The sequence below is a fragment of the Giraffa tippelskirchi genome, chromosome 14 (genome assembly GCF_054371585.1).
Source record: "Giraffa tippelskirchi isolate mGirTip1 chromosome 14, T2T-mGirTip1v1.2.pri, whole genome shotgun sequence".
Taxonomy (NCBI): Eukaryota; Metazoa; Chordata; class Mammalia; order Artiodactyla; family Giraffidae; genus Giraffa; species Giraffa tippelskirchi.
The window spans coordinates 21,175,157-21,196,539 of record NC_137288.1 but is presented as its reverse complement, the minus strand read 5'-3'; the positions used below and the strand labels follow the sequence as shown (position 1 = coordinate 21,196,539).

The following is a 21,383-nucleotide window of genomic DNA, read 5'->3' as shown; positions in this document are numbered from 1 at the left end:
CTTGGAGGGCTGCAGTCCATGGGGTGGTAAAACTTAGTGACTAAACATCAGAAAATTATGTTTTAAAAAATTTTGATTAGATTAAAATTATTGATTAGAATGACTATTAAAGATGGGTCCATTACTAAAAAGATAAAATTTTAATTCATTACGGGACTTAATAATGGCCTGCGGTTTGAGAAGATTCCAATTTTCTGATCTTCCAATTTTTCTTTCTGCCAATGATAGAATCGTGGTAGAGTACCAGTCACCATAGACTCAATGTCTGAAAGCATTAAGATGTTCTTTCACATTTAAAGCAACTGTGACAGGTGTCTGGCAATCATGAGAAATAATGATGTTTAAGACTTTCAGAAATGGCTTGGGCATCAACTGATGTCACTTGTCATCTGGAGATTTCATTCCTGCTAAAATGCTCATGAAAATTATAGGACTCAATATATTTTGCTTGGAGTTATATATAAAGATAATTTCACACTTAGGAAAATGATATAAACATTGAATAATATGTCAGAAAGTGTACTTAAGGAAACTCAGAAAAAATCATTTGATTAATAAAACTATCAGTTATACAATATGGTGACTATGATAGATTCCATTTTTTCCCCTCATTTATAACCTCACTCTAATTTGCACCCTTTTTTGGGGTGATGTATTAAACATTTGTGACGGTGATTATTTTGGTTTAGATACATTAAATTTGAAGAGACAGCAGCCACACTTTCCCAGATTTTTTTTTAAGTTATTTTTATTTTATAAATTTGAGCCAAACCAATAAGAGTGGCATTTAAGTCATTAACATTTCTGAGAATTTCTTTGTTAGCGTAAAGTTTAAATGACTTTCCTTATTTTATTATTCAATTATTATTTAATGAAAACTGCTTTTACTTTGCCTAAAGCTCTTTCTTTGACCAATATGAAAGCACTTCGCTTGTTAAAATGATTTTTACTTCCATGGAGGAATATATTAGTGGCATTTTATTGGCACTGTTTCTCTAACCGCATATTGACCTGGATGTTTAAATGCCAGATCACATCTTGGGGGTTCTCTTGTGGAGAAGGATGCTATCTAAAACCTCACCAGTTCCAGAAATTTTATATTTTCATTTAAGGAGCAAACCAAGGCTAAATCCAAGGATCTGGTTCTTTGTTAATTTGTTCCAAATTGTTCTGTTTTCATAGGGAAGGGATTCATACTGTTGGGACTGTGTCAGAGAATGGAAATGTTGCAGAATCCAGGTTATCTAAGTTTTTTTTTTTCTTAAATTTATTTTTTAATTGAAGGAAAATTGCTTCACAGTGTTGTGTTGGTTTCTGCCATTCAGCAACGCTAATCAGCCGTAATTATACATATACACACTCCCTCATGAGCCTCCCTCCCCTCTTCAGCCCACCCCTCTAGGGCATCACAGAGTGCCAGGCGGGGCTCCCCCATGTTTACACTGCAGCTTCCCACTGCTTGTCTGCTTTACACGTGGTTGTGTATATTAGTGTATCTGTGTCAGTGTTACTTTCCCCATTCATGCCACCCTCTCCTTCTCCTGGGATGATCTTAAATTCTTAACTTCAACTTTTTGGGATCCTCTAAATTTCTGTGGATGGATTTTTAAGATATTGTTATCTGTCAGTTCTGACAAGGGCAACCCATTTTTGATCCACACGGGCGCTCTTTTGAGTAAAATTCCTGTCCTTGTAATTTTATTGTTAAAGGAATTTGACCCACAGTGATTAAGAATGACAGATCCAGACAGAACCTGTCCATCAGTGAGAGGCAGAACCAGAACTCAAAAGAAGATCTGAGTTTCTGTGTGGGACATTCCCTATTAACCACACAATCTGTCATCTGAAGTTTATGCTTCTCTGGCAAAGGAGTATTATTTTTCTTTTTCCCTGAAATGTCATGGATATCTGTGGGTTTTGGACAAGTTTGCAAGCTAGTGCTACATATAATAAAAAGAAAAAAAAAATATCTCAGGGAGGAAAAACAAAGTGAATGAAAATCATTTGTTGGGACAGTGTGTGTTTGTGACACCTATTGTATAAAATGGTGCTTGACATGCTTTCCACATTTTTCTGAGTGAAACTTTTGCTGTTCCCCTAGCTTAATTCCCCAGGGATGCTTGGTCATCAGGCTGACCAACATTCCCAGTGACAGACAAGGAATTTTCCAAGGGAGCAAAGGGGATCCTTACCCATTGATATCCCCTAGAGCTTTGGAAATCGTCAAGGAAGCAGATGTTCTACACCCAGAAACACCCCCAAATGCTCACCCTCTTGTCTGCTATGAACAGTCTGCTTCGCTTTCCATCAGAAAGTGAGTCTCAAACCAGCATATTTCTAGGAATATCTGAACAGATCTTAGCCCTTTGCTCTTGTAAACCATGCCATATACATTTCCATCTAGCCCTCCAAACCTTTTATGCAGCTGGCATGCAGTCAGCATTCACCTCATGCAAGTAGGGGAAACAAATAAATGGACAGACATATTAAAGCCTACCCCCTGGCAGAATAAATCACTTGTTACTTTGCATTTTAATACATAAACTATCCCTTCAAGCTAGATGCTTTCCTAAATAATTATCAGCTTTGCTTGAATTGTATATCCTGAAAAGAAATGGTTTTCCAGAGCCTTTCCCGGGTGGGCTTGCCTGAGAAAGCAACAGAAAATCCTGTTTAGAAGCCTTATTGCCTTGGTTCCTCTTCCTGTGGTTCCAGTTATTCAGGCCCTGTTTTCCACTGCTTTGTCATTTAAATATGCAGCAGACGTGACTGCAGAGGGGATATTTTCCTGTGGAGCACACATGTGCCTTTTTAGACTGCACTGTATGTGGCTTTCTAGAGGGAAATTAAGTCCTTCATTTCCTTGCACATTCTTGATAGACTCAGGGAAAAACACATTGAACATAAATTGCTCTATAAAGTGTAACTTCCTTCTTGAATTTTCAAAAAGTTTTAGAGAAAATGATTCATGGTTGAAATCCACTATATTATGTAATAGCTAAAATTCAGTTCAGCTATCTCTATACAAACAGTGAAGAGATTTCAACCCAAATTTGATAATACAGAAGAAAAAATATAGGCTGTCGTGTTAGCGAGATTGGACTGCCGTAACAAAATGCCATAGGTTGGATGGCTTGAAAGACAGGTGTTTATTTCTCACCGTTCTGGAGGCTGGAAAGTCCTAAATCAAGGTGCTGGCAGATTTGGGTCCTGTGTGTGTGTTCATCGCTCTTTGCGATCCCATGGTCTGTAGCCCACCAGGTTCCTCTGTCCATGGAATTCTCCAAGCAAGAATACTGGAGTGGGTTACCATTTCCTTCTCCAGAGAATCCTCCTAATGCTGGGAGGAAACTCATGTCTTACATTGTAAGCAGATTCTTTACCATCTGAGCCCCAGGGAAGCCCCCAAATTAGTTCATGTCTTAGTTGCAGCATGCAGGCTTTCTAGTTGCAGGGCCCAGGCTTAGTTGCTACACAACATGTGGGACCTTATTTCCCTGACCAGGAATCAAACTCACATCCCCTACATTGTGAGAGCCTTTTTTCTGACTCAGAGAAGGACACTTTCTTAATGTATCTTGAAATGGCCGAGAGCAAGAGAGCTCTGCCCTGTCTTCCTCTTCTTATAAGGGCACAAATTCCGTGCTGTGGGCCTCACACTTCTGATCTCTTCTAAACCTTATTACTCCCCAAAGGTCCTACCTTCACACAGCAATGTGTTGAGGGTCAAAACTGGACCATAGGAATGGATAGGGGGATATACAAGTATTCAGTCCATACCAGACTGTTATCAAATTTCAAGTCAATCTGTCACTCTCTTCAGGTGCTTTATATTGGGTAGACCTGAAAGTTCATTTGGGTTTTTCCTTAAGATCTAATGGAAAAGTTCATTTCTATAAGATGGAAATTAATGAACTTTTGGCCGTAAGTGCATGCTTAGTCGCATTCGACTTTTTGCAACCCCGTAGACTGTAGGCTGACAGGCTCCTCTGTCCATGGAATTTTCCAGGCAAGAATACTGGAGTGGGTTGGCATTTCCTCCTCCAGGGGATCTTCATGACCCATGGGTTGAACCCACGTCTCCTTCAGGTCCTGCATTGGCAGGCAGATTCTTTACCACTGAGCCACCTGGGATGTTCTACTTTTTGCCAACTCAGTGTAATGATAGCATTCTTCATTAAATGCTTCTCTTTTCAAAGGGAGAATTTAAGTCACTTTTTTTCACCTGTGTGCTGTTTGTGATCTTCTACTAAACAATTGTTTCATATATGATATTTTCCCAGTTCTCCATCACAGTACTAGTAGGCACATACTTCACTCTGTAGGTTGACAGACTTGGATATGGACAGACTTTAATAATGGCCCCCGGCTGCTCACCTCCCAGTGTTCACACCTTCTTCTCAGGTGTAGGTAGAACCTGTGACTTGTTTTTCATCACTAGCATAGTATAAAGATGATGGGATGGATATAAGACGCTGCTGTGAGCAGTCTTAGTTTCTTTTCCTGTCTGGTTTTGAAGAAGTAAAGTGCCCTGAATCTTATACCACATGGAAATAACTTCAGCCAGCAACCTGAGGGAACTTGGATTGGCGTCCTTCCCCAGATGAGCCCCTTATCACCCCAGTGGCAGCTGCCACCTGCTTGCAGCTTAGTGAGAAGCGAGTCCAGCCAAACCAGCTCAGAACCCTGACCCACACAAACTGCTGAGAAATGGGTGGTGTTGTAAGCTGTTGACTTTGTGGCGACGGTTATGCAGCAGTAAGAAACGAATACATACGGGTTTTATTATACCATTTTCAGTAGAAGAAGCTGTCACCAAACAGCTAGATGGCAGACCCAAGAAAAAGATGAGTAAATTGATGTAAAAATAAAAATCTCCATCCAACCCCAGACTAAAACGTTTATCAATCAGGCAGTGTTAGTCGCTCAGTCGTGTCTGACTCTTTGCGACCCCCACGGGCTGTAGCTCATCAGGCTCCTCTGTCCATGGGATTCTCCAGGCAAGACTACTGGAGTGGGTTGTGATTCCCTTCCCTCGGGGATCTTCCCGACCCAGGGATCAAACCTGGGTTTCCCAAATTGTGGGCAGATTCATTACTGTCTACCCACCGGGGAAACCCTAAAATATGTATAGTATGTCACAGTTACTGTTTCCCTTCAACCCTGATTGCCTCCAGGTGGCAGAAAGCTGCTCTTTTTGGGCAATCTTGTCTTTAATTTACTTGAGTGGGTGGAAATAGTCTTATATTTTCAGCAGCATCAATATGTGCTTTCTGAGAAGAAATTCTCCCTCTGGGGAAAGGGGTAACAGAAGCACAATCAAGAATCCCAGAGGGCTCCTCAGATCAATGGCCAACCGAGAACCAATTACCAGTCCCTCTCCCCCTGCCTGGCCTCACCACCTCCTCTCCAAATTCCACCCACACTCCTGCCCACCCCTCCAGTCAGAGCTTGGATGCTGAAACACATCCTTAGTAATAGTAACCACGTATTAATATTTAAGAGTATGAATATACTTAGAAAACACAATAATCCACACACACATTTATAGACTTAAGACCAATGTTCTGTTCTGGACCTCCTAGGATGGAGGGCAGGCTGGTGGGTGGCTTTATGTCATAAACAGAATGGCACTGGTGATGCAGTTTTCAGATAATCTGCCTCCTTGTGATTCAGCAGTTCTTAGAGAAAAAGAGTCAACCTGTAGAGAGTATAATCTGTCGTTTAGTTTTCAACAAAAAAATTTTTATGCTTCAAATTGGTCACTATGCTGATCTGTATAGCAAATTTTAGTATGTGAGGTTCTTGACAAAGAAAAACAAGTGCATTGTTCTTCCTTTCCTTAAATAGTGTCCCTTCTTGTGCTGAACTGCTACATAATTTCTGGTTAAGGGTCTTTATTATTCCTCCTGGGTGTAGTATTAACATCCAGGTGGCATGAGGGTAATTCTTCAGTTCCTGATGGTCTACAGGTCAGTCAGCAGCTCTAGAAGGATGGGCATTATAAAAGCAAAAACTTCAGTAATTCAAGATGTTTTACAACCTATTGCGTAATTATGTCTTCAAATATTTATAAAGACCAGAATCATTGCTATAAAATATATGCAGGGATGATGAATGATTCTGCTTTCACATCACTGCTGAAGACAAAAGCAAGGCTTCTTTCTGTAGATGGCTGGTATTCATTATCAATCACAAAACTATCAACCAGGCTGAGGATAAGGGTAGAAATGAAGGCAAGAATGCAAAGGGAAGAGAAAAGCTTGTTCCGCTTGCCTCTTTCTGGCCAGGTCCTTATAGTCTTTGAACATCTATCACCCTAAATCAAAGATGACGGGTGCAGTAGGAAATTAACTTGTTTCTATTTGGGTCACATTGGGGAAGGTTCTGGTTCTTTCTAGCAAAATCTTGACATCTTGCTGTGATTCCTGTTCTTCCAAGTGTCTTCTGAGGAATCTGTGCTGCATAATAACTATATGCAAAAATCGAAACATATGGCACCGAAAACTAATTACTGTATCAATATTTCACTCTGTTGTCAGTGATGGAATCTTTGTGGCAATTCTACAACTGTAGCTAAAGAGCAATGCCAGTGTGTTAAATACTGTCACTAGCGATATGCCTCCTACACCTCGCTTAGTCTTATGTCATGTCTTAAGGAGTTGTACACTTGTTGTGTTTATGAAATAGTGTAACCTCTAGAGGGGTGCTAACTGACCCCTTAAACAGTCATTCTCCATCATGATTGAGCCTAATTAGGAGCCATATGCTCCCACAGTTTGCACACCACGGATACAACAACTTAAAATAAAACCTGCTCAATATTCAGCCTTTCAATGAAAAATATTAGTTGACAATGTAAGTGTATAAAAGTGAAAGTGAAAGTCACTCTGTCATGTCTGACTCTTTGTGACCCTATGGACTATACAGTCCATGGAATTCTCTAGGCCAGAATACTGGAGTGGGTAGCCTTTCCCTTCTCCAGGGGATCTTTCCAACCCAGAGATTGAACCCACATCTCCCACATTGCTGGTGGATTCTTTACCAGCTGAGCCACCAGGGAAACCCAAGGAGACTAGAGTGGGTAGCCTATCCCTTCTCCAGCAGATCTTCCTGACCCGTGGATCGAACTGGGGTCTCCTGCATTACAGGAGAATTCTTTACCAGCTGAGGTACCAGAGAAGCTCAACATCCAAGCTCTCAGTGAAAAATACTAGTTGACAATGTAAGCGTATACTCATCACTCAAAACTGTTAGGCAGAGAGACAGTCAAAGTGTGGGTGCAATTGAATACTGAGTGGTAGTGATGATATGGTGGAGAAGCTGTTGGCATTTTTTGAGGACTCACTGTGTATTAGACAGTGTTCTAAATGACTTCAGCAAAGATGATCTCATTAAACATTTAAAAGAGTCTACTAGGCAGGTATTTTTACAAACATCTATAGGTGAGGAGATTCAGACAAGGAGATTTGTATGTCTTCAAGTAGGTCTACCACTGAATTAAAACTGGGATTTAAATACATTGACCAGATTCAGTGGACTAAACAATACTGCATTAACTTCATCCAACTTGAGTGACTGTGTTTATCTGCAATGCAGTGCATTTTATTCCATGGGGAGAAAATTTATCATAGGTCATAACTGGCACAATTTAGACAGAATAATGACAATACACTTAAATTTTGATCCAGAAATTTCGTTAGTGGACATTTTTCCAACAGACATATGGATATATATATAAGTTTTTGTGTCATAATCATAGTAAAAGACTGGAGACAATGGATAATTTTCTCCCTAGGTTGACAGATAGATAATTATGATAAATCAGTCTAATGAAGTACAACACTGCTGAAGCCATTCAGAAGAATAAGATAAACTTGTCTATTCAGATATGGTGAAGTTGCTGTGATATATAATTGGAGTCAAAAGTTAAGATGTAAAACAATGCTATGTACGTTTAAGATAGATGAAAAAATACCATATGAATAAGATCTTTGCATTGTGCTGTTCAGTTGCTAAAATGTATCTGGCTCTTTGTGACCTCATGGAGTGCAGCACACTTGGCTTCCCTGTTCTTTACTATCTCCCGCAGTTTGCTCAAACTTATGTCCATTGAGTCAGTGATACTATCCAACCAGCTCATCCTTGGTCACCTCTTCTCCTCCTGCCTCAGTCTTTCCTAGAATCAGGGTTTTTTACCAATAAGTGGAATCTTCTTATCAGGTGGCCAAAGTATTGGAGTTTCAGTTTCAGCCTAAATCCTTCCAGTGAATATTCAGGACTAATTGCCTTTAGGATTGACCAGTTTTATCTCCTTGCTGTCCAAGGGACTCTCAAGAGTCTTCTCCAGCACCACAATTTGAAAGCATCAATTCTTCAGCAGCACTCAGCCTTCTTTATGGTCCAAATACACACCTGACTACTGGAAAAACCATAGCGTTGACTAGGGAGATCTTTGTATAGGAATTCAGAGATTTAGCTTCTAGGATAGAAGGAAGACTGACTGTCATATTAATTTGCTTTGGAATTCCTTGCATAAGGAAAACGTAGCATCATGAAAATAAAGTAGTGAGGTAAAGGGTAAATTTGAAAATAAGTAACAGGACAAGTGCCAAACTCACCTGCAATGAATTATTCTATTTGCCCAAGGGTGAGCTCTATCTTCTCACCTTGGAGCTCATGCTCTCTGTTAGAACAGAGGCTGGCAGGGCAATTTCAGGAAATCGTTGCAGTACATGTTTGAGGAAGTTTTAGGAAAGTGGGCTAAAAAGCTAGCTCGGTAGAATTCTGCCAATCAGCCGGTTCCTCATGGAACACTACATCCTTCACCGATTTTCTGCTGCAGCTCTTAGAAGCAACTCTCAATTCTATTTCACTCCAAGGATCAAAGTACTTCATTGTCATGTCAAGGGCAGAAAATGAAGGAAATTTTCTGATACATGACACTGCTGGATAGTGGCAGAGACAGAATAAAACTATAGGTTTCCTGATGTCAAATCCCTTCTTGTTGACACTATACAGATAGGAGAAGGCAGGTTTCACATCTCTGAATAGGATGAGGAGAAAATGGGGAGAGATGGAAGTGCTTACTTTCACACAAACATGTGAAGCTCTGACTGGATGTGACTCCATGATCCCCATGGAATTTTCTGGACATAAAACTGCTTTCACAGAAAACACAACCCTCGCTAAAGCTGCCCCAAGACTTCTTTGGTACCTGGTGCTCTTTGAAGGTGCATGAATGAAATGTGGTAAGTTTCCCAGGGCAGAGAGGCCACCTGCCACAGTGACAGGCTCCGGTGTTGATGGTCAGGAACAAGCTGGAAGACACTTTCCAAGTCTTTGCTCAGCTGCTCCAGGAAGGGAACCTTTCAGAAAGATGGCCGCATTCTTCCACTTCTATAAGAAGCTTCCCAAACTGGGTTGACAAGTTTCCTCTTGGGAATGGTGTAAGATACATAACTGTGACTTCACGTGTTGAAAGGCAGGATGTGACTAAAATTGTTGCCCTTGGGACACTCCCCTCCACCTTCTCTCCCTTCGTCTTCTAACACAGACAGTGGATGACATGTCACACGCACACACATGCATGCAGCCGTGTATGTATTCATATATTTGTAAGTATGTATTTGCAAAGAATCACTGAGTCTAGAGTCATAAGTTCTTTTGTTTCTAGTTACCACCATCTTCTTCCATCACAGAGAATTTGCTGATTTTTTAAAAAAAAATGTACTGAATGTTTTAGCAGAAAAACATTATCTGTATTTGAAGATCTGAGGGAAGTTGCATTGTTCTTATCAGCACATGCTAAGTCACTTCAGTCATGTCCAACTCTTTGCAACCCCATGGACTGTAGCCCACGAGACTCCCCTCTCCTTGGGATTCTCCATGCAGGAATACTGGAGTGGGCTGCCATTTCTTTCTCCATCATATAAGCACAGCTATTAGTTATTCAGGCTTCCCTGGTGGCTCAGTGGCAAACAACCTGCCTGCCAAGCAGAAGATGTGAGTTTGATTCCTGGGTCAGGGAGATCCCCTAGGGAAGGAAATGACAGCCCACTCCAATATTCCTGCCTGGGAAATTCTGTAGACAGAGGAGCCTGGTGGGCTATAGTCCATGGGGTTGCAAAGAGTGGGACACAACTTAGCAACTAAACAGAAGCAGCATTAGCTATTCAGTGAAGGTTATGTACTTCTGTTTCTCTCTTTCCCTCCATCCTGATGCCTTTAGGATATCTTAGGTACCCTAATTAACTTTGGAGATGGGTGCCATTGAAAGGTCTGGAAAACCTGAGCATGTTGCTTTAATGTGCTGTTGAGGATGACACTTCTATAAATATGCTAAAGAGTCTAGAAAAGCAAAAATGCTAAAAAAAAGTTGTGAATCAAAATATGACCGTAGGCTGTGTCTGTGAACAGAAAGAAAAAAATCAAATTAAGAAAAAGAGAAAAGAAGCTTCTCTGTTGCTTTCGTGTCTCCCTGTATGATACTCTTTTATATGCCTCCGCTTCCAAGGTCCAAAGTCAGGCTAATAAAACTCATGCTTGTAAACGACATTATAGGTTAAATGGACTGGTCTGGAAATATCTCTACCATTTGTAAAAAAATATATATATATTTTTCAGGGTGAACACGTGATCTGAACAACTGAAAGATCTTTTGAGCAAGAAACTACCAATCATTTAGGACTGCCTGCACTTATTTTTTTTTAAACACTTAAACGCCACTTTCTGTTTTTGTTTTGTCTTGGTGTTTTGACATAATATAATAATATATAGAATCAATAGCTTAAGTCCATAATATTTCATTTCTAGTGATGGTGGTTTAGTCGCTAAGTCATGTCCGACTCTTGCAACCCCACGGACTGTAGCCTGCCAGGCTCCTCTGTCCATGGGATTTAGTTTTCTAGATAGCTCCAATTAATTCTGTTTTTCCTTTTCTGTTTGCAATATAAATTGTGAAGTCATTTCTATAAGAGTCTTAGAATAAAATAATTTAACTTGCAAAAATCTAATTATAAAATGAATTGCGTGTTTTAAAATATTATTCATATAAGTTATCATTAATATTAAATGCATCTTATTTAATAATATGTTATTCTGGCCAGAGGGACTTTCTTAGTATATTATTGCCTCTATTACATTTGATAGAACTGCCAATTTTCAAATAGATCTGCACATACACATGATCAAGAGGACTAAAAATTTTATTAAAATTATTGAGCCTGACAGGGAAAGCATTCTGTTTTAATAAATCAGTATTCAGAATTGAAGTTACTACAGGCTAAATCAATATTAAATCTTTCAACAGAATCAGTTCAGTAACAATATAAATTCGCAATCAACCTCTTTCTCTGCTGACAGAAACCAGAGCAACCAGCTATGTCTTATCAAAGGTAACTTTCTAAATTACTCAGATCATGAGCTTTGCTTGAATGCATTTTTCCCTGTAAGTAGCTAAATCATCTCCTATCTGGGTTAATTATCACTGATAATGAATTCTTAGCTGCTGCTTCACTGAAGAATTTAAAGAGGTTATAAGAACAGCAGAAGCATCTACCAATCATGTCCTATTTAAAAAAAAAAAAAACAAACCAATAAAAAATGCTTCCTTCTGCACTATGACAGGTAGAGGCATTTGCTCTATTAAGAGGATAGTATTATGAAAATGTGTGTTTTGTTCTTTACTACATTTTTCAATATAGCAATGAAATATGGAGAATTTACAAAGTGGCACAAATTAATCTCAAAGGTCTCTAATAACTAACCTCTGCATGAAGGCACAGTGACACTTTTGTAGGTTTTCACACAAATGTCTTTCTTTGGAAACTTAGCTAATATGTAGAAGTTAAAAGCTTTTGCTACTTGTACAATTATACATATTTGGTTTCTTTAATCCCACTTTTCCCATTAAACTCTGAATTTAAAAATGGAAAACTTATTATCTCTCAAGTATTTCATTTGAGTCTATGAACTGGGTCCCATTAAGTAGATGAAGTTTTAAAGTTTCCCTAGAGAATCAAGAGGCAAAGAGGCAGTAGGTATACACAAACTGTATGCATTCTTTTCAACAGATAATCTCATTACCTTTTTTAAAAAAATTATTTATTTTAATTGGAGGCTATTTACTTTACAATTTTTGTTTTCATTTCAGTTGGTACTTCCATGGAAACTGCTCAGTGACTGTTGCTCTTTCTCTTACCACTGCTTCATTATTTCACACCTGGAGGATAGTTATCTTTCTCCTATCTTCTTCCCACTTTTTAGTCTTTTCTCTTGTCAAGTTATTAACAAATCGATTTTCCCTATTATTCTGATTTATCTTGTGGCTTCCTATGTTAGAGGAAAACTTTAAGAAGTCTCATTTTCTAGAGAGAAACTTTGAGTCCCTAGAATTTGTCATCAAAATATTTACAAAACTTAATTCTCATCTGGTCTCCTTTCTCCGTGGACACCTGTCCAGCTATTCACTTCTTTTCAACTTAGTAAATAAGTGTGAAGCAGTACTTGGAGACAGATATTGAGAACTCAGAAGCAAGTAGGGCAAGTTCCTTGTTCTAGAGAAGTATGAATCATATCTGAATCACAGGAATCACATTTGAAACAGAAATTCAGACTCGGGTGGAAGCAGAGAAGAAGGGCATGGCACTTCTGAAATAGACACATGCCAACCATCTGTGATAACCTGATCAAGGTTTCTGCTTGGGAGATATGGACACGGGGGAAGGGAAGTTGGAGGGGGCTAACCAGATGCGGGGGTATCCTATGTGACTGACCTGGGGAGCAAGTTTGGCTTTCTCTGTTTGCTCAGGAGTTAGTAGCAGAGGAGACAGGGAGAAGGAAGAAAGGGGACAAAATAGGGAAGCTGGCCGTCATTGGTCAAGCCCTGATCTTTCTGGGACAATTGCTGCTGAAGTCACAGATTGGTTTGCCAGGCTCCTTGCTACACAGGTTATGGTCAGAGCTCTTTGTCACGTATGACCTGCCAGTCGCCCGTTTGTGTATTTACACTCCCAGACTTGAGCATAAGGATGTTGACAATTTAATGCTCGTTGTGTATTCCTCTTGTCACACTGTAAATATTTAACAACAACAACAACAAAAACTGTATGAATTAATGAATGCATAACTGTTTAATTGTTTGACTTGGCTGTATTAGCATTGGGTCCTTGACAAACATATCCTAATTAACGTTTCCAGGAGAGTCTCAAATTAATCTCTGTATTGAAGAACAATAATATTTTTGCAGGTTAAATGTGGAAATGTTTTCAGTTTTACAGGAATCATGTGTGAAATTGTCATAATTTAAAGGACATTTGTTTTAGTCTGGTCCCTGAAGAATGATGTTGATATGGAAGGGGTTTTATAATGGGTCAGTAGCTGTTCCCCAGCTGGATCATCTTAATAAGAAGTCTTCAATATGGTTAGTTTATTAATCTTTCTCAGGTGCAGGCTTATGATAGTCACACATAATTATAGGGATAATTTAGAAACTTAAAGTGTAAATGTGTGTTAAACGGATAAGTATTACACTTGTCAGTGTTGATTGGGCATTCACATGCCAACCTTGTCTCTCTTCCTGCAAGAAGCAAATTCAATCAAAATAAAATCAGAGGTTGCTTTTGGAGAGCTTGTTGCTAGATCCCGTAAGGCTGTGTTTCTGGCCTCTTGGGCTTCCCAGGTGGCGCTAATGGTGAAGAACTCGCTTGCCAATGCAGGAGACTTAAGTGACGTGGGTTTGATCCCTGGGTTGGAAAGATCCCCTGGAGAAGGGAATAGCAGGATTCTTGCCTGGAGAATCCCATGGACAGAGGAGCCTGGTGGGCTACCTTCCAGAGGGTCATGGGTTGGACATGATTGAAGCGGCTTTGCATGCATGGCTCAAATACCTGTTTCATGGCTATAAGATAGTCTGATGACTTATCTCTAAATGGACAATATTTTCCTTCAGCTCTCTGAAGGAAGTACACTTCTTTCTTAGCTGTGCTTTTAAGTTCAACATTTGCTTAAATGATTTTCCTTTTACAGTATACTCACATTACAAATTATTTTTGTCAAAATTTTTCTTAGGCTAAATTACCTTTTTCCTCTGCTGGCAGTTTTAGCTTTGCCACTTGTTCCATGCTTTTTGTGTTCTGCTGTTGCTGAGGTCAGGGAGGAATTCACCGTGGCTCTCTCCATGAGTCAGGTTTGGTCCTAATTCTGCTTGATGTGGCTGAGTGTTCTGTTCCTCAAAAGACTTTTACCCCTCTATGCTGCATGATGGGGGGCGGGGGGCATTCACATCAGGAAAAGAGGTTTATTCTTCAAATTACAGCAACTAAAATGAATAAAGACTTTGTATTGGAATGCGGGCTATGTGATATCAAAAGTTTATTAACATATGTTGGCTTAAGACTCTCCAGAAAAATAGAACTCGATAAAAAGAATAGAGCGGATGGACAGAAGAAAGAAAGGAAAGGCTTAGGTTGATGGAAGTCACAAGAGAATACTCGTCCTAGAGTTTTCCTGGAAAGTTAAGCTAATCAAGGGGACTAACTCTAGGATGGGTGGCTGCAGGTTGGGAAAGAAACTCTTCTCATAGACAGGCTGGGGAAGAAATGGCAGAGGCTACCATAAGTGGCTTGTTTTTAAGAGAAAGTCATAGGAAATCTGATGGAGTGCAACAGAAATTCAGGGAGTGGCTGAATCCTGATGGAAATAAGCACATGAATAAAATTCAAACTCCCAATTTGTCAGAAAATATAAATTAAAATAATAATGAGATATTATTTCCCACTTATCTGCCTAGAAACAATTTGAAAAAGGATAATATTGCCAAGGGGGGATGTCAGCATCATGGCGCTCTGATACATTATCTTGGAAATGTAAATTGTTATTCTTTGCAAATAGCTCTTCAATAATACATGTTATAATTAAAAGTGTATTTATTTCAACCCAACAATTCTACTCCTGGGAATCTTTTCCATATAAATATCAACACATGTACTTAAAGGAACATGTATCAAAACATTATTTATAATAGCAAATGGAATGAAATTAGTACCCATCATAGCGGAATAGCTGAGTAAATGGTAATACATCTAGTGACACTCAAAATATAAAAACAAGTAAAGGAATGTAAATTTATGTAAATATATCAAGATTAAATTTATGCATTTTTATTAAAAGCATTTTGTGACATAACTACTTATCAAGTAATATGTTATGCAAATCATTCATCAAATCACTCTACTAATCTCTAAATAATTTATAGACTTTAAAAATAAACTGTTTGCATATTTATTTGAGGTGAATATCCCTAATTAAATGAGGGATAAGTTAAATAAAAATAAGTTAAGTAAGTTCCCTGCATTGGGATACAATTTGATACACGAAAATGTATTCAACTCTTTTAATGATTCAATAGTAAATCAGTTGTCACTGGTCACATCAGATTTTTCTCAAAACCGGTGGCTCTTTGCTCATCTTTTGTTAACTTAGCAATTGTATTGAAATAACTTGACCCTTTGATGTAACTTTTACTTATTGAATATGTCCATTATCAACCTTATTCACCAACAGTAATGGGGATGTGCATTTAACTGGATAAGTCATTTGTTAAACAAATACATGGTGAAAGATGAGAGAGTACAAACTCTGTTGCCAAGGTCCATCTCTGCCCTGACCTTGAGTAACCTCTGTGTGCGTCCTTCTTCATATGCAAGATGAAGACCACAATAGACTGCTTCTGTAGTTCTCAAATAAGATGCTTTACCTGAAGCCTGGCTTAGAACAACGACTCTATCCACATTTACCTTTCTGTGAATACTTGTGCCTGGTGGGCTATCTCTAGATGCCTACCACCTCGATATTGTCAGTGGAGAATTGACTTTCAGAGGGACAAGTATCCTCTGGTTTCTGTGACAACCTCCAGACATAGGAGTGACTTCCACGCCAGAAGGACTTGCGTCACCCACTTACCTGCCCCCCTTTCCCTGCAGACTTTCTGAGAGTCGAGTGTGTGGTCTGTATCATGTGTGACTCCAGGGAACACTCACCCATGGTGGTGTCAGTTTATGGGGCTACTTAGGCATTGCCCACTGGGGTGCCCACACGGTCTCACTGACTCCACTGGGGACATTTATCCATTCAGCTCAGCGGGAACCTGGGGACTCAAGGGGGCACATGAGGCATATGGTTGGTAAACTGCCAGGGGCTGAATGATGGAACAAGTGAGCCCTGGAGGTGTATGGGAGAACAGGCCAAAATTTAAACACTATAACCGACTTTTCAGCTTCATTGGTTTTCTCTTGAGTAAATCCATAAAAGTGAAGTGAAGTCCCTCAGTTGTCTCCAACTCTTTGCAACCCCATGGACTATAGCCTACCAGGCTCCTCCATCCATGGGATTTTCAAGGCAAGAGTGCTGGAGTGGGTTGCCATGTCCTTCTCCAGGTGATCTTCCCAACCCAGGGATCGAACCCAGGTCTCCCTCATTGCAGGCAGATGCTTTACCTTCTGAGCCACCAGGGAAGCCAGGGTAAATCCATAGCTTGGTAACAAATCATTTGGAAATTACATTTGATATCTATATCTGTCTCCTTCCTCTCAGTCAATCTATCTATCTATGGGAACACTTGTAGATGTACATTAACAATATATGTGAAAGAGGGCCATTAATGCAGGATACATTTCAAGTGATTTTAATTTTCCTTTAAAATTTTTCAGAAAACTTTTTTTTTTTTTTTAAATTAAGCATAGACATTTTGTGTGGTGGGTAAAATATCAAAGAACGGAACAGTTACTGTTGAAGTGCAGGAATCAAAAGCAGAGTCCCCAGGTTTCCTGGAGAGAATGAAGGTGCCCATCCTTGGATGAACCATGTCGCTTCATACAGTGAACGCCTCGGAGGCCTACTGAGCGTTTATGAAGCAATTACATGCCCAGGCACCTTTATGAGGGTCTTATTTACAAGTCTGGTCATTTAATTCTTACATTGTTGCTAAGGTTCAGATACAAGGCTTCACACGTATCGCCTCTTCTATCAAAAAGGGTGATGCCAACCCATGTGCCTAACAGAACTGCAAGAGCTGCAAATATTATTTTCATATGTAATAATGCTTAAAGGAAAAGGCAGGAAAGACATTGGCATTATTTTTTTCAAGCATAGGCACTTTATACAAAATTGACACACAAAAACAAACTGAAAAAATATGTGTAACTAATATAAAAATCAAGCCATGATTTCTAATCTTTAATAATACAAGTTAAAAAGAAAAAATCAGTTATCTAATACAAACAGAAGTAAAACCAATAGAAAGAAGAATAATATGATAATTGTGTCTCTTGTTTCTGAATTCAGACTTTGATAAATTCCCATTACAAAATGCAGATTTTTTCATTTTTTTCATAAACTTTTATTATGTTTCAAAATATTTTTTCAATGTTTTCATATTCATTACTATAATTCAAAATTTGAATTAATAGTAAAATGACCTTATTCACTAGATTATTATGAAAGTCAAGTAAATCAACTCACATTTAAAATGTTTTATTTTGCATTGCCTAAAGCACATTAGTAAATTTTGGCAGTCAGTAATTATGATTGATAAGCTGAAATTCAAGTTACTATAACTATAGATACTATAGTATCTATGGCCACCCAGTGTATAAAAAGAAAATTTAATTGATTTAATTTTTTGTATTAAATTGGCAAATAATAGTAATAGAAACATCCCCTGACAAGGTTAGTAATATTTTTTTAGTCAAAATTTATTACCAAAATAATTCTGATATTTTAAAATATCTCCAGATACAGTAATAGTTTTAGATGAGTTATAATGCATATTATCCAAATATTCTCTGTTCTTTTGGATCTACAGATAAGTGGTCTAAAGATGAAATAACAATTGTAAGGTTTTTTTGCTTATATTTTGTTTAACACTGAAGAAGTCATCATGCCATATGTTTACTGTGTGGAATTTATAAATTTTTTCTCATATAATACACACATACAATTTCCATATCTATATTTAGATATCTAGTTATATATATCTATATATCTGTATTTCTATATAGAAACATAAACATGTACCTCTCTCTCCATCTGTTTTCAGAGTCACCATTCTTTACAAAAAGAAAGGATGCAAAGAGAAACCAGCTTATTCCATGAAAACTCATGATACCAAATGAACAGTGTTCATTTGTTCATTAACTAATCTATATGCACTTCTTATGAATGCTTGTGTAGTTTTTGTTTTTGTGTATTTTTGATGGAGTCGATTGGTATTTAGTTTTTTCCAAAAATTTCTTTTTAAATGGATACTGAGTTCTCTGTATATTATAGACTCAAGGCCTCTGTTGATGACACGTATTGCCAATCTTGCCTTCCAATGTGGGGCCTGCTTTTTCACTCTTTAAATAATATGGTGCTCAGCCACTCAGTCATGCCCCACTCTTTGTGACCCCATGGACTGTAGCTCACCAGGCTTCTCTGTACATGGAATTCTCCAGGCAAGAATACTAGAGTAGGTTGCCATTTCCTCCCCTAGGGGATTTTCCCAACCCAGGGATTGAGTGAGATGTCTCTTACATCTCCTGCATTGGCGAGCCGGCTCTTTATCCCTAGCGCCACCTGGACTACAAATAATATGGACCAAGTCAAGTCACTCAGTCGTGTCTGACTCTTTGCGGCCCCGTGGACTGTAGCCCACCGGGCTCCTCTGTCCAGGGAATTCTCCAGGCAAGAGCACTGGAGTGAGTTGCCATTTCCTTCTCCAGGGTATCTTCCTGACCCAGGGATCAAACCCAGGTCTCCCTCATTGCAGGCAGACGCTTTACCATCTGAGTCACCAGGGAAGCCTAGTATGGACCAAAAGTCTAATTTAATATAGTCTGCTTTATCTATGTTACAATAATGGTTGAAGATTTTTATGGAGTGCTTAACTAGTGTTTTAGAAATTCCCCCCCTGTTAATTTCTTAAATTCTTCTTAAAGAAGCCACAATGGATATATTTTCATAATTAAATGGATGATCTGTCTGGAAATAATTTTTGTTAAGAATATGATATAGTATTTTTTTCTTCTTCTTTTGAGTATGGGCATGCAGTTGTTCAAACACTATGTAGTGAAAAGACCCCTGTTTCCACATGACTGTGCACGTGAGTGGGTTGTTCTGAGGTCTTTGGCTCCATTTGCTTCTTTGTGTACTGGTTTCAACTCCTCACAGTATTAATTATTGTAGATTAGAGCACTCTGGCATCTGGTGAAGCGAAATCTTTTGTTTTCATGGCTCCTTTAGTTATCTTTGGCTAATCTCAGGAGAGATTCCAGTATGCCTCCAATTAGCCATTTTAAAAACTCTGTAAAGCTTATGAAAATAGCATATCCATGATTTTACTGGCTTGAAGGCAAAAATTCCTCTGTATTCCCTGTATTATAAACCTGGCTGAAAATCTCAGTTGGTAATTAGATTATGCAGCTGTCCAAGTCAGCAGTCTTCTCCCTCAGCAGTTAATCTTTGTGTCAATTTGGCATTTGATTGCGATTGTGATTCCACAAGTATTTTCACGGAGCCATTTCTTTTATGTTATAAAGGGTCTTAAGGCTCAAGACTTTCCTGAAGCACAGAGTCTTTTTCATTTGTGAAACTGTCTTTTCTGCTCTTACCAGGCCGTGTTAGTTCTATTTTTTACTGAAAGAGAATTTCAGAACTTGTATCTTTAACATGTTACTACAGTATCAAATTAGCAACTGACTTTAGAAATACGAAAGACATGATACTATTGTCTCATTCCCCAATCATTTTTCTAGAATGGTGACCTGTGTCCCCTCCCTGTTCCTGCTTCCAGAGACCTGAATCCGTCCGCACATTTTTTTCTAGTTCATCGCCATTGTGTAGTCCTATTCTAACATCTCGTAAAATTTACTTATTTACAGTATTTGCCATATGTTGTCTACCCAGATCGCTTCCCTGGTGGCTCAGATGATAGAGAATCTGCCTGCAATGCAGCAGATGCAAGTTTGATCCTTGGGTCTAGAAGATCCCCTGGAGAAGGAATTAGTCCAATATTTTTACTCACTCCAATATTCTTGCCTGGAGAATCCCATGAACAGAGGAGATTGGTGGGCTACAGTCCATGGGCTGGCAAAAAGTCAGACATGATTGAGTGACTAACACACACACACACACGGGTCACCACACCTCCCTATATGAGTTCTAAGAAAGCAAGGATCCAAAGCTACTCCCTTGTTTAAGTGTGGCCAGTGCCTGGGAGAGAGAGGCTTCCTAATTACGCTTTTATACACCATGCTCAGGATAGGCTTTACTTAGAAGGTGACATCTGGTAGATTACTTGTAAGAAGCTAGAAGGTTAGTAATGTGGATATTAAACATGGGAATAGGAATCAAAAATGCAGGCTGTAGGTGGGCAGCTTGTTTGCTGGAATGATGGCAAGGATTTCATGACCCTGGGATTACAGTTAGTGAGGGGCCAGGCAGGGAGAGAAGGGGCCACGTAACAGAGGGTCTTGCGGGCTCCTATCATGGTTTTGGTGTTTACTCTGAGTGAAATGAGAAATATTGATGTGCTTTGAACAGGGGAACAACATGTGCTGACTTCTGCTTTCAAGCAGGCACTCAGCAAATATCGAGTTGAATTGAACTGAATTGATTTTGAAGAGAAAAAACCTACAGCCTTTGCAAGTTCTGCAAGTTATCAGACACCGATATATGATAAAAGTCAAAAAAGGGGTAACTGGGAAATATGTCTAGAGCAATGGGAATAAAGTTAATTTATGTGGAATGGTGACTGCAGGTTAGAATGTTGACTTTTCCTTAATGATCTAAAAGTGATTTCTCAAGAGAACTTTGGTGGAAGGTGTACGCATGCTTGTGCACACAGGTTTACATGGAAGGTTGAAGAAGTGGATATTTTAAAAGGAAATTTGTGATGGAGAGTTCACTAAGAACAGACCCATGTTCACAGTAACACTTAAAGGATTATCCTTTTTCTTTGTGATATTTTAAAGTACACACTAATAGATGCAAGCTCTTGATGACAATACACAAAAGATTTGAGAATTCTAAGAACAGTTACAAGAAGTCAAAATTCTTACCTCTTTTTGTGCTAAAATTCTACCATATGGTGATGTACCAGAATTATAAGTATCAGTTTAACATGCAACAGATTTAATTTGCTTACAGAATATTTCAACTGACATAAGCAAAATATAATATGTTCACTAATTTGGATAGGAAGTTGGGATTTTCCTGTGATGAAAAATTGTCCATTGGTTTTATATTCACTGGAAGGACGCGTGCTGAAGCTGATGCTGGGAACGATTGAGTGCAGGAGGAGAAGGGGGTGACAGAGGATGAGATAGTTGGCTAGCATCACTGAC

At 38.9% G+C, this 21,383-nt stretch overlaps 1 long non-coding RNA gene across 1 annotated transcript in view; it reads left to right on the top strand.

Annotated features, from left to right (window-relative positions):
• The window catches only part of LOC145534653 (uncharacterized), a 442,985-nt gene that overhangs the window by 279,309 nt on the left and 142,293 nt on the right, over positions 1-21,383 (top strand). The window lies entirely within an intron of this gene.